Source organism: Heloderma suspectum, chromosome 8 (assembly GCF_057233095.1).
Source record: "Heloderma suspectum isolate Gila_16-S chromosome 8, 16-S_ref, whole genome shotgun sequence".
Lineage (NCBI taxonomy): Eukaryota > Metazoa > Chordata > Lepidosauria > Squamata > Helodermatidae > Heloderma > Heloderma suspectum.
Genome location: NC_139465.1, coordinates 29,198,226 through 29,209,648, shown reverse-complemented (window position 1 = coordinate 29,209,648; position 11,423 = coordinate 29,198,226).

Sequence of the window (11,423 nt, the reverse complement as noted above, 5' to 3'; positions counted from 1 at the left end):
AGATTCTTTCCATACTCCCTCTTGGAATTTTATGGAATTTCATAGAGCTGAGGTCCACATGGATCCACATGCCGATTCCATCCTCCTACTACATGGGTTCAATCCCTCCAGTCACCGTCAGCAGTGGTGAAAAGGAAGGCACATGTGCCATGTTAGAGTGCTGACGTAGGACGCCATGGACCATCTCCCCTCCAGCTCCCTCTCTCTTCCATGCCTCAAGGCACTAGGAGATTCTTTCTATACTCTCTCTTGGAGTTAGTGCGAATTCCATGGAGCTGGGGTCCACATAGATCCCCATGCCGATTCCGTCCTCCATCTACCTGGGGTCGCTCTCTCCAGTCACCTGCAGCGGCGGAGGCAAGGAATGCACATCTGCCCCACAGGAATGCTGAGGTGGCTTGTCATGGTCCAGCTCCCCTCCAGCTCCATCTCTCTTCCATAACTTCAAGTACTAGGAGATTGTTTCCATACTCTCTCATGGAGTTTGCTGCTCTTCCCTGGAGCTGTGGGTCCATCTCTACAGTCAGCTCCAGTGGGAGAGGCAAGGAATGCACATCTGCCCCACAGGAATGCTGAGGTGGTTCGTCATGGTCCAGCTCCCCTCCAGCTCCGTCTCTCTTCCATGCCTCAAGCACAAGGAGACAATTTCCATACTCCCTGATGGAGTTTGCTGGTATTCCCTGGAGCTGGGGTCCACATGGATCCACATTCCCATTCCATCCTCCTTCTACCTGGGGTCGATCTCTCCAGCCAGCTGCAGTGGGAGGGGCAAGGAATGCAGATCTGCCCCACAGGAATGCTGAGGTGGCTCGTCATGGTCCAGCTCCCCTCCAGCTCCATCTCTCTTCCATGCCTCAGGGCACTAGGAGATTCTTTCCATACTCTCTCTTGGAGTTAGTGCGAATTCCATGGAGCTGGGGTCCACATGGATCCCCATGCCGATTCCGTCCTCCTTCTACCTGGGGTCAATCTCTCCAGTTAGCTGCAGCAGTGGAGGCAAGGAAGGCACGTCTGCCCCCCAGGAGTGCTGAGGTGGCTCGTCATGGTCCAGCTCCCCTCAAGCTCCCTCTCTCTTCAATGCCTCAAGGCACTAGGAGATTCTTTCCATACTCTCTCTTGGAGTTAGTGCGAATTCCATGGAGCTGGGGTCCACATGGATCCCCATGCCGATTCCGTCCTCCTTCTACCTGCGGTCCATCTCTCCAGCCAGCTGCAGTGGGAGGGGCAAGGAATGCAGATCTGCCCCACAGGAATGCTGAGTGGCTCGTCATGGTCCAGCTCCCCTCCAGCTCCATCTCTCTTCCATGCCTCAGGGCACTAGGAGATTCTTTCCAAACGCTGTTGGAGATTGCTGGAATTCCATGGAGTTGGGGTACACATGGATCCAAATGAAAATGCGTTCTTCCCTCTACATGGGTTCGATCTCTCCAGTCAGCTGGAGCAGTGGGAGAGCCAAGGAATGCACATCTGCCCCACAGGAATGCTGAGGTGGTTCGTCATGGTCCAGCTCCCCTCCAACTCCATCTCTCTTCCATGCCTCAAGCACAAGGAGACAATTTCCATACTCCCTGATGGAGTTTGTTGGTATTCCCTGGAGCTGGCGTTCACATGGATCCATACGCCGATTTCATCCTCCTTCTACCTGGGGTCCATCTCTCCAGTAATCTGCAGCAGTGGGGGCAAGGAAGGCACTTCTGCCGCACAGGAGTGCTGAGGTGGTTCGTAATGGTCCAGCTCCCCTCCAGCTCCGTCTCTCTTCCATGCCTCAAGCACAAGGAGACAATTTCCATACTCCCTGATGGAGTTTGTTGGTATTCCCTGGAGCTGGGGTCCACATGGATCCATATGCCAATTCCATCCTGCTTCTACCTGGGGTCGCTCTCTCCAGTCAGCTGCAGCGGCGGAGGCAAGGAACGCACATCTGCCGTTCAGAAATGCTGAGGTGGCTCGTCATTGTCCAGCTCCCCTCCAGCTCCCACTCCCTTCCATGCCTCAAGGCACTCGGAGATTCTTTCCATACTCTCTGTTGGTGGTAGTTGGAATTCCATGGAGGTGGGGTCTACATGGATCCACATGCCGGTTCTGTCCTCATTCTACCTGGGGATGATCTGTCCATTAAGCTGCAGCAGCAGAGGCAAGGAAGGCACATCTGCCCCAAAGAAGTGCTGAGTTGGCTCGTAATGGTCCAGCACCCCCCCAGCTCCCTCTCTCTTCAATGCCTCAAGGCACTAGGAGATTCTTTCCATACCCTCTCTTGGAGTTAGATGGTTTTCCATGGAGCTGGGGTCCACATGGATCCATATGCCAATTCCATCCTCCTTCTACCTGGGGTCGCTCTCTCCAGTCAGCTGCAGCGGCGGAGGCAAGGAACGCACATCTGCCCTACAGGAATGCTGAGGTGGCTCGTCATTGTCCAGCTCCCCTCCAGCTCCCACTCCCTTCCATGCCTCAAGGAACTCGGAGATTATTTCCATACTCTCTGTTGGTGGTAGTTGGAATTCCATGGAGGTGGGGTCTACATGGATCCACATGCCGATTCCGTCCTCCTCCTACCTGTGGTCGATCTCTCCAGTCAGCTGCAGTGGCAGAAGCAAGGAATGCACATCTGCCCCACAGGAATGCTGAGGTGGCTCGTCATGGTCCAGCTCCCCTCCAGCTCCATCTCTCTTCCATAACCTCAAGTACTAGGAGATTGTTTCCATACTCTCTCATGGAGTTTGCTGCTCTTCCCTGGAGCTGTGGGTCCATCTCTACAGTCAGCTGCAGTGGGAGAGGCAAGGAATGCACATCTGCCCCACAGGAATGCTGAGGTGGTTCGTCATGGTCCAGCTCCCCTCCAGCTCCGTCTCTCTTCCATGCCTCAAGCACAAGGAGACAATTTCCATACTCCCTGATGGAGTTTGCTGGTATTCCCTGGAGCTGGGGTCCACATGGATCCACATTCCGATTCCATCCTCCTTCTACCTGGGGTCGATCTCTCCAGTCAGCTGCAGCAGTGGAGGCAAGGAAGGCACGTCTGCCCCCCAGGAGTGCTGAGGTGGCTCGTCATGGTCCAGCTCCCCTCCAGCTCCCTCTCTCTTCAATGCCTCAAGGCACTAGGAGATTCTTTCCATACTCTCTCTTGGAGTTAGTGCGAATTCCATGGAGCTGGGGCCCACATGGATCCCCATGCCGATTCCGTCCTCCTTCTACCTGCAGTCCATCTCTCCAGCCAGCTGCAGTGGGAGGGGCAAGGAATGCAGATCTGCCCCACAGGAATGCTGAGGTGGCTCGTCATGGTCCAGCTCCCCTCCAGCTCCATCTCTCTTCCATGCCTCAGGGCACTAGGAAATTCTTTCCAAACGCTGTTGGAGTTTGCTGGAATTCCATGGAGTTGGTGTACACATGGATCCAAATGAAAATGCGTTCTTCCCTCTACATGGGTTCGATCTCTCCAGTCAGCTGGAGCAGTGGGAGAGCCAAGGAATGCACATCTGCCCCACAGGAATGCTGAGGTGGTGAGTCATGGTCCAGCTACCCTCCAGCTCCATCTCTCTTCCATGCCTCAAGCACAAGGAGACAATTTCCATACTCCCTGATGGAGTTTGTTGGTATTCCCTGGAGATGGGGTCCACGTGGATCCATACGCCGATTCCATCCTCCTTCTACCTGGGGTCGATCTATCCAGTCAGCTGCAGCAGTGGAGGCAAGTAAGGCACATCTGCCCCACAGGAGTGCTGAGGTGGCTCGTAATGGTCCAGCTCCCCTCCAGCTCCATCTCTCTTCAATGCCTCAAGGCACTAGGAGATTCTTTCCATACTCTCTCTTGGAGTTAGATGGTTTTCCATGGAGCTGGGGTCCACATGGATCCATATGCCAATTCCATCCTCCTTCTACCTGGGGTCGCTCTCTCCAGTCAGCTGCAGTGGTGGAGGCAAGGAACGCACATCTGCCCTACAGGAATGATGAGGTGGCTCGTCATTGTCCAGCTCCCCTCCAGCTCCCACTCCCTTCCATGCCTCAAGGCACACGGAGATTCTTTCCATACTCTCTTTTGGTGGAAGTTGGAATTCCATGGAGGTGGGGTCTACATGGATCCACATGCCGATTCCGTCCTCCTTCTACCTGGGGATGATCTGTCCATTAAGCTGCAGCAGCAGAGGCAAGGAAGGCACATCTGCACCACAGGAGTGCTGAGTTGACTCGTAATGGTCCAGCACCCCTCCAGCTCCCTCTTTCTTCAATGCCTCAAGACAGCAGGAGATTCTTTCCATACTCTCTCTTGGAGTTACTTGGAATTCCATGGAGCTGGGGTCCACATGGATCCACATGCCGATTCCATCCTCCTCCTACCTGTGGTCGATCTCTCCTGTCAGCTGCAGTGGCAGAAGCAAGGAATGCACATCTGCCTCACAGGAATGCTGAGGTGGCTCGTCATGGTCCAGCTCCCCTCCAGCTCCGTCTCTCTTCCATAACCTCAAGTACTAGGAAATCGTTTCCATACTCTCCCATGGAGTTTGCTGCTCTTCCCTGGAGCTGTGGGTCCATCTCTACAGTCAGCTGCAGTGGGAGAGGCAAGGAATGCACGTCTGCCCCACAGGAATGTTGAGGTGGCTCGTCATCGTCCAGCTCCCCTCCAGCTCCGTCTCTCTTCCATGCCTCAAGCACAAGGAGACAATTTCCATACTCCCTGATGGAGTTTGTTGGTATTCCCTGCAGCTGGGGTCCACATGGATCCACATTCCGATTCCATCCTCCTTCTTCCTGGGGTCGATCTCTCCAGTCAGCTGCAGCAGTGGAGGCAAGGAAGGCACATCTGCCCCACAGGAGGGCTGAGGTGGCTCGTAATGGTCCAGCTCCTCTCCAGCTCCCTCTCTCTTCAATGCCTCAAGGGACTAGGAGATTCTTTCCATACTCTCTCTTGGAGTTAGATGGTTTTCCATGGAGCTGGGGTCCACATGGATCCATATGCCAATTCCATCCTCCTTCTCCCTGGGGTCGCTCTCTCCAGTCAGCTGCAGCGGCGGAGGCAAGGAACGCACATCTGCCCTACAGGAATGCTGAGGTGGCTCGTCATTGTCCAGCTCCCCTCCAGCTCCCTCTCCCTTCCATGCCTCAAGGCACTTAGAGATTCTTTCCATACTCTCTGTTGGTGGTAGTTGGAATTCCATGGAGGTGGGGTCTACATGGATCCACATGCCGATTCTGTCCTTCTTCTATCTGGTGATGATCTGTCCATTAAGCTGCAGCAGCAGAGGCAAGGAAGGCACATCTGCCCCACGGGAGTGCTGAGTTGGCTCGTAATGGTCCAGCACCCCTCCAGCTCCATCTCTCTTCCATAACCTCAAGTACTAGGAGATTATTTCCATACTCTGTCATGGAGTTTGCTGCTCTTCCCTGGAGCTGTGGGTCCATCTCTACAGTCAGCTGCAGTGGGAGAGGCAAGGAATGCACATCTGCCCCACAGGAATGCTGAGGTGGTTCGTCATGGTCCAGCTCCCCTCCAGCTCCCTCTTACTTCCATGCCTCAAGGCACTAGGAGATTTTTTTCCATACTCTCCATTCAGGATGCGGGAATGCCATGGAGCTGGGGTCCACATGGATCCATATGCCGATTCCATCCTTCTTCTACCTGTGTTCAATCTCTCCAGTCAGCTGCAGCAGTGGAGGCAAGGAAGGCACGTCTGCCCCCCAGGAGTGCTGAGGTGGCTCGTCATGGTCCAGCTCCCCTCCAGCTCTCTCTCTCTTCAATGCCTCAAGGCACTAGGAGTTTCTTTCCATACTCTCTCTTGGAGTTAGTGTGAATTCCATGGAGCTGGGGTCCACATGGATCCCCATGCCGATTCCGTCCTTTTTCTACCTGCGGTCCATCTCTCCAGGCAGCTGCAGTGGTAGGGGCAAGGAATGAACATCTGCCCCACAGGAGTGCGGAGGTGGCTCGTAATGGTCCATCTCCCCTCCAGCTCCCTTTCTCTTCAATGCCTCAAGGCACTAGGAGATTCTTTCTATACTCTCTCTTGGAGTTAGTGCGAATTCCATGGAGCTGGGGTCCACATAGATCCCCATGCCGATTCCGTCCTCCTTCTACCTGGGGTCGATCTCTCCAGTCAGCTGCAGTTGTGGAGGCAAGGAAAGCACATCTACCCCAAAGGAGTGCTGAGGTGGGTCGTCGTGCTCCTGCTCCACTCCAGCTCCATCTCACTTCCATGCCTGAAGTACTAGGAGATTCTTTCCATACTCCCTCTTGGAATTTTATGGAATTTCATAGAGCTGAGGTCCACATGGATCCACATGCCGATTCCATCCTCCTACTACATGGGTTCAATCCCTCCAGTCACCGTCAGCAGTGGTGAAAAGGAAGGCACATGTGCCATGTTAGAATGCTGACGTAGGACGCCATGGACCATCTCCCCTCCAGCTCCCTCTCTCTTCCATGCCTCAAGGCACTAGGAGATTCTTTCTATACTCTCTCTTGGAGTTAGTGCGAATTCCATGGAGCTGGGGTCCACATAGATCCCCATGCCGATTCCGTCCTCCATCTACCTGGGGTCGCTCTCTCCAGTCACCTGCAGCGGCGGAGGCAAGGAATGCACATCTGCCCCACAGGAATGCTGAGGTGGCTTGTCATGGTCCAGCTCCCCTCCAGCTCCATCTCTCTTCCATAACTTCAAGTACTAGGAGATTGTTTCCATACTCTCTCATGGAGTTTGCTGCTCTTCCCTGGAGCTGTGGGTCCATCTCTACAGTCAGCTCCAGTGGGAGAGGCAAGGAATGCACATCTGCCCCACAGGAATGCTGAGGTGGTTCGTCATGGTCCAGCTCCCCTCCAGCTCCGTCTCTCTTCCATGCCTCAAGCACAAGGAGACAATTTCCATACTCCCTGATGGAGTTTGCTGGTATTCCCTGGAGCTGGGGTCCAAATGGATCCACATTCCCATTCCATCCTCCTTCTACCTGGGGTCGATCTCTCCAGCCAGCTGCAGTGGGAGGGGCAAGGAATGCAGATCTGCCCCACAGGAATGCTGAGGTGGCTCGTCATGGTCCAGCTCCCCTCCAGCTCCATCTCTCTTCCATGCCTCAGGGCACTAGGAGATTCTTTCCAAACGCTGTTGGAGATTGCTGGAATTCCATGGAGTTGGGGTACACATGGATCCAAATGAAAATGCGTTCTTCCCTCTACATGGGTTCGATCTCTCCAGTCAGCTGGAGCAGTGGGAGAGCCAAGGAATGCACATCTGCCCCACAGGAATGCTGAGGTGGTTCGTCATGGTCCAGCTCCCCTCCAACTCCATCTCTCTTCCATGCCTCAAGCACAAGGAGACAATTTCCATACTCCCTGATGGAGTTTGTTGGTATTCCCTGGAGCTGGCGTTCACATGGATCCATACGCCGATTTCATCCTCCTTCTACCTGGGGTCCATCTCTCCAGTAATCTGCAGCAGTGGGGGCAAGGAAGGCACTTCTGCCGCACAGGAGTGCTGAGGTGGTTCGTAATGGTCCAGCTCCCCTCCAGCTCCGTCTCTCTTCCATGCCTCAAGCACAAGGAGACAATTTCCATACTCCCTGATGGAGTTTGTTGGTATTCCCTGGAGCTGGGGTCCACATGGATCCATATGCCAATTCCATCCTGCTTCTACCTGGGGTCGCTCTCTCCAGTCAGCTGCAGCGGCGGAGGCAAGGAACGCACATCTGCCGTTCAGAAATGCTGAGGTGGCTCGTCATTGTCCAGCTCCCCTCCAGCTCCCACTCCCTTCCATGCCTCAAGGCACTCGGAGATTCTTTCCATACTCTCTGTTGGTGGTAGTTGGAATTCCATGGAGGTGGGGTCTACATGGATCCACATGCCGGTTCTGTCCTCATTCTACCTGGGGATGATCTGTCCATTAAGCTGCAGCAGCAGAGGCAAGGAAGGCACATCTGCCCCAAAGAAGTGCTGAGTTGGCTCGTAATGGTCCAGCACCCCCCCAGCTCCCTCTCTCTTCAATGCCTCAAGGCACTAGGAGATTCTTTCCATACCCTCTCTTGGAGTTAGATGGTTTTCCATGGAGCTGGGGTCCACATGGATCCATATGCCAATTCCATCCTCCTTCTACCTGGGGTCGCTCTCTCCAGTCAGCTGCAGCGGCGGAGGCAAGGAACGCACATCTGCCCTACAGGAATGCTGAGGTGGCTCGTCATTGTCCAGCTCCCCTCCAGCTCCCACTCCCTTCCATGCCTCAAGGAACTCGGAGATTATTTCCATACTCTCTGTTGGTGGTAGTTGGAATTCCATGGAGGTGGGGTCTACATGGATCCACATGCCGATTCCGTCCTCCTCCTACCTGTGGTCGATCTCTCCAGTCAGCTGCAGTGGCAGAAGCAAGGAATGCACATCTGCCCCACAGGAATGCTGAGGTGGCTCGTCATGGTCCAGCTCCCCTCCAGCTCCATCTCTCTTCCATAACCTCAAGTACTAGGAGATTGTTTCCATACTCTCTCATGGAGTTTGCTGCTCTTCCCTGGAGCTGTGGGTCCATCTCTACAGTCAGCTGCAGTGGGAGAGGCAAGGAATGCACATCTGCCCCACAGGAATGCTGAGGTGGTTCGTCATGGTCCAGCTCCCCTCCAGCTCCGTCTCTCTTCCATGCCTCAAGCACAAGGAGACAATTTCCATACTCCCTGATGGAGTTTGCTGGTATTCCCTGGAGCTGGGGTCCACATGGATCCACATTCCGATTCCATCCTCCTTCTACCTGGGGTTGATCTCTCCAGTCAGCTGCAGCAGTGGAGGCAAGGAAGGCACGTCTGCCCCCCAGGAGTGCTGAGGTGGCTCATCATGGTCCAGCTCCCCTCCAGCTCCCTCTCTCTTCAATGCCTCAAGGCACTAGGAGATTCTTTCCATACTCTCTCTTGGAGTTAGTGCGAATTCCATGGAGCTGGGGCCCACATGGATCCCCATGCCGATTCCGTCCTCCTTCTACCTGCAGTCCATCTCTCCAGCCAGCTGCAGTGGGAGGGGCAAGGAATGCAGATCTGCCCCACAGGAATGCTGAGGTGGCTCGTCATGGTCCAGCTCCCCTCCAGCTCCATCTCTCTTCCATGCCTCAGGGCACTAGGAAATTCTTTCCAAACGCTGTTGGAGTTTGCTGGAATTCCATGGAGTTGGTGTACACATGGATCCAAATGAAAATGCGTTCTTCCCTCTACATGGGTTCGATCTCTCCAGTCAGCTGGAGCAGTGGGAGAGCCAAGGAATGCACATCTGCCCCACAGGAATGCTGAGGTGGTGAGTCATGGTCCAGCTACCCTCCAGCTCCATCTCTCTTCCATGCCTCAAGCACAAGGAGACAATTTCCATACTCCCTGATGGAGTTTGTTGGTATTCCCTGGAGATGGGGTCCACGTGGATCCATACGCCGATTCCATCCTCCTTCTACCTGGGGTCGATCTATCCAGTCAGCTGCAGCAGTGGAGGCAAGTAAGGCACATCTGCCCCACAGGAGTGCTGAGGTGGCTCGTAATGGTCCAGCTCCCCTCCAGCTCCATCTCTCTTCAATGCCTCAAGGCACTAGGAGATTCTTTCCATACTCTCTCTTGGAGTTAGATGGTTTTCCATGGAGCTGGGGTCCACATGGATCCATATGCCAATTCCATCCTCCTTCTACCTGGGGTCGCTCTCTCCAGTCAGCTGCAGTGGTGGAGGCAAGGAACGCACATCTGCCCTACAGGAATGATGAGGTGGCTCGTCATTGTCCAGCTCCCCTCCAGCTCCCACTCCCTTCCATGCCTCAAGGCACACGGAGATTCTTTCCATACTCTCTTTTGGTGGAAGTTGGAATTCCATGGAGGTGGGGTCTACATGGATCCACATGCCGATTCCGTCCTCCTTCTACCTGGGGATGATCTGTCCATTAAGCTGCAGCAGCAGAGGCAAGGAAGGCACATCTGCACCACAGGAGTGCTGAGTTGACTCGTAATGGTCCAGCACCCCTCCAGCTCCCTCTTTCTTCAATGCCTCAAGACAGCAGGAGATTCTTTCCATACTCTCTCTTGGAGTTACTTGGAATTCCATGGAGCTGGGGTCCACATGGATCCACATGCCGATTCCATCCTCCTCCTACCTGTGGTCGATCTCTCCTGTCAGCTGCAGTGGCAGAAGCAAGGAATGCACATCTGCCTCACAGGAATGCTGAGGTGGCTCGTCATGGTCCAGCTCCCCTCCAGCTCCGTCTCTCTTCCATAACCTCAAGTACTAGGAAATCGTTTCCATACTCTCCCATGGAGTTTGCTGCTCTTCCCTGGAGCTGTGGGTCCATCTCTACAGTCAGCTGCAGTGGGAGAGGCAAGGAATGCACGTCTGCCCCACAGGAATGTTGAGGTGGCTCGTCATCGTCCAGCTCCCCTCCAGCTCCGTCTCTCTTCCATGCCTCAAGCACAAGGAGACAATTTCCATACTCCCTGATGGAGTTTGTTGGTATTCCCTGCAGCTGGGGTCCACATGGATCCAAATTCCGATTCCATCCTCCTTCTTCCTGGGGTCGATCTCTCCAGTCAGCTGCAGCAGTGGAGGCAAGGAAGGCACATCTGCCCCACAGGAGGGCTGAGGTGGCTCGTAATGGTCCAGCTCCTCTCCAGCTCCCTCTCTCTTCAATGCCTCAAGGGACTAGGAGATTCTTTCCATACTCTCTCTTGGAGTTAGATGGTTTTCCATGGAGCTGGGGTCCACATGGATCCATATGCCAATTCCATCCTCCTTCTCCCTGGGGTCGCTCTCTCCAGTCAGCTGCAGCGGCGGAGGCAAGGAACGCACATCTGCCCTACAGGAATGCTGAGGTGGCTCGTCATTGTCCAGCTCCCCTCCAGCTCCCTCTCCCTTCCATGCCTCAAGGCACTTAGAGATTCTTTCCATACTCTCTGTTGGTGGTAGTTGGAATTCCATGGAGGTGGGGTCTACATGGATCCACATGCCGATTCTGTCCTTCTTCTATCTGGTGATGATCTGTCCATTAAGCTGCAGCAGCAGAGGCAAGGAAGGCACATCTGCCCCACGGGAGTGCTGAGTTGGCTCGTAATGGTCCAGCACCCCTCCAGCTCCATCTCTCTTCCATAACCTCAAGTACTAGGAGATTATTTCCATACTCTGTCATGGAGTTTGCTGCTCTTCCCTGGAGCTGTGGGTCCATCTCTACAGTCAGCTGCAGTGGGAGAGGCAAGGAATGCACATCTGCCCCACAGGAATGCTGAGGTGGTTCGTCATGGTCCAGCTCCCCTCCAGCTCCCTCTTACTTCCATGCCTCAAGGCACTAGGAGATTTTTTTCCATACTCTCCATTCAGGATGCGGGAATGCCATGGAGCTGGGGTCCACATGGATCCATATGCCGATTCCATCCTTCTTCTACCTGTGTTCAATCTCTCCAGTCAGCTGCAGCAGTGGAGGCAAGGAAGGCACGTCTGCCCCCCAGGA